This window comes from Triticum dicoccoides, chromosome 1B (genome assembly GCF_002162155.2).
Source record: "Triticum dicoccoides isolate Atlit2015 ecotype Zavitan chromosome 1B, WEW_v2.0, whole genome shotgun sequence".
Classification (NCBI taxonomy): domain Eukaryota; kingdom Viridiplantae; phylum Streptophyta; class Magnoliopsida; order Poales; family Poaceae; genus Triticum; species Triticum dicoccoides.
The window spans coordinates 705,014,591-705,017,467 of record NC_041381.1 but is presented as its reverse complement, the minus strand read 5'-3'; positions in this window follow the sequence as shown (position 1 = coordinate 705,017,467).

Genomic DNA, 2,877 nt, shown 5'->3' with positions numbered 1-2,877 from the left:
CCAGCTCCAGCATTTTTTTTGACGGCTCCTTTATCTGCAGAATGGACCAGTCAGTTAACCACCTGCACATCAATTTGATAATATAGAAAGGATCATTTATCCTTTTCTTTTCAAATATAATCGCATTTCTGCTTTTCCAGATTGCCCAAAATAGGGCTGAAACCCCAACCATAACCATTTTCTTATCCTCTTTATCAATTTTTCTAATCCAATCCCCACAACAATCTTTCACATTTAGTGGAACAGTTTTAAATCCACAAACACATCTAACCAAACTCCATAGTAGTGAAGCAGTAGGACAGGAAAATAGCAGGTGATCATTAGAGTTGGCAATTTGATAGGGCTTTCAGCTCCAAACCGTCAACTGAATGCAGTCATCTCACAAGCAGCATTTCTGTATGCATCTTCATGATGCAGAGGCCGGGGGCTCGCCTCCATTTCCAAAAAAATCTCACAAGCAGCAGAGATAAACCTCCATATGATATGGTGATCATGGGGCGAAGAGCAAGAATTGTAATGGTGCACCAAGAGCAGCTGTTGGTGGGGAATGCCGGAATAGCAAGCATTAGACGCTTCTACAGTATTCGCCGGCAACTAGGTCACAAGAGCACCACCTGTGCACAACGTGGTGACCACCATCAGAAACAGAGGAAAATAAGCTCTGAAACTGCCGGGTAGGTGGGCATCGAAAGAACAGTTGCAGCAATCCTACCTCGTAACTGTCCTTCATGCTGTGGATAATGGTAACCTGGATGGAGTCTCCCTACCCGCTTAGGGCATTTCTAACCGATCCCCTAAATGTTAAAGGAGTAAAAGGTTGCAGTTATTTTCAAGATTTTGTCTATAAGAGGTTATATGTTAAGAGAAAGCCTTGGAAGGCAGCTTCCTCAATGTTAATAGGGATGAGCTCACTCTTAGCATAATTAATCCTCATGCCAGACACCTGTTCAAAGTAGATCAGCATAGTTTTGAGGTTCCTGGCATGAGAGGTGTTGTTGTCCAGAAATAAAAGGGTACGATATGCATACTATAGACAGATGATACCACCTGGGCAAACCTTAGGGCAAAGTCCAGCAATCAAATCATGAGTTGCAGCTTTGGCCAGCATTTTTGTAAGAACATCTACCACTAGGTTAAAGAGGAGTGGGGAAATGGGGTCACCCTATCTAAGACCTTTCCCAGTGAGGAAGAAATTACTTGCGACATTATTTAACTGGACCCCCAATGGAGCCTTGATAACCCACAAGTACAGGGGATCAATTGTAGCCTCTTTCGATAAGTAAGAGTGTCGAACCCAACGAGGAGCTAAAGGTAGAACAAATATTCCCTCAAGTTCTATCGACCACCGATACAACTCTACGCACGCTTAACGTTCGCTTTACCTAGAACAAGTATGAAACTAGAAGTACTTTGTAGGTGTTGTTAGATAGGTTTGCAAGATAATAAAGAGCACGTAAATAAAAAGTAGGGGCTGTTTAGATAAAGACACAACAAAAGTAAATATAGCGAGTGTGTAAAAATGGTGGTAGGAGTTGCGAAATTGTCCCTAAGCAATTGACTACTTTACTAGACCGATAGCAAGTTTTATGTGGGAGAGGCCACTGCTAGCATGTCATCCCTGACTTGGAATTCTATGCACTTATGATTGGAACTATTAGCAAGCATCCGCAACTACTAACATTCATTAAGGTAAAACCCAACCATAGCATTAAAATATATTGGTCCCCCTTCAATCCCGTATGCATCAATTTCTATGCTAGGTAGAAGCTTCTGTCACTCTTGCCCTCCAATACATAGTCCTATCAACATACAACTAACCCTATGTGTGATCCACGCGCACGCTCATATGATGGGCACCAAAGGACAACAACATAACCACAAGCAAATTAAATCAATCATAGCAATTCATCAACCACCGATAGGACAACGAAAATCTACTCAGACATCATAGGATGGCAGCACATCATTGGATAATAATATGAAGCATAAAGCACCATGTTCAAGTAGAGGGTACAACGGGTTGCGGGAGAGTGGACCGTTGTAGATAGAGGGGGGGAGGTGATGGAGATGTTGGTGAAGATGGCAGAAGTGTTGGTGAAGATCGCGGTGATGATGATGATGGTGGCCACGGCAGCATTCTGGCGCCACCGGAAGAGAGGGGGAGAGGGGCCCCTTCTTCTTCTTCCTTGACCTCCTCCCTAGGTGGGAGAAGGGCTTCCCGTCTGGTCCTTGGCCTCCATAGCATGGGAGGGGCGAGAGCCCCTCCGAGATTGGATCTGTCTCTCTGTCTCTCTCTGTTTTTGCATTCTCCCTGTTGCCCTTTCACCGTTTCGTATATATATGGATTTCCGTAACTCCGATTGGATTGAAACCTTCGCCCATATTTTTCTCCGAAAATTAGCTTTCTTGCGGCCAAAGTAGAGCAGCAACCGCCTTACGGGGGCCCCACGAGGGTCAGGGGCGCGCCCAGGGGGTGGGGCGCGCCCCCTGCCTCGTGGCCACCTCGGACACCGTCTCGCGTTGATTCTTCTTTCCATATTCTCCAAATATTCCAAAAATATTCTCCGTCCGTTTTTATCCCGTTTGGATTCCGTTTGATATGGGGTTTCTGCGAAACATAAAACATGCAACAAACAGGAACTGGCACTGGGCACTGGATCAGTATGTTAGTCCTAAAAATAATATAAAAAGTTGCCAAAAGTGTTTGAAAGTTGTATAATATTGGCATGGAACAATCAAAAATTATAGATACGACAGAGACGTATCAAGCCTCCATGTGTGAGCTGATTTTTTTCCGAAAAGGAGGTTATCCCCCGGCCTCTGCATCAGAACGATGCATACGCCATATTATTGATAAGCAAAAGATTCAACAAAGTC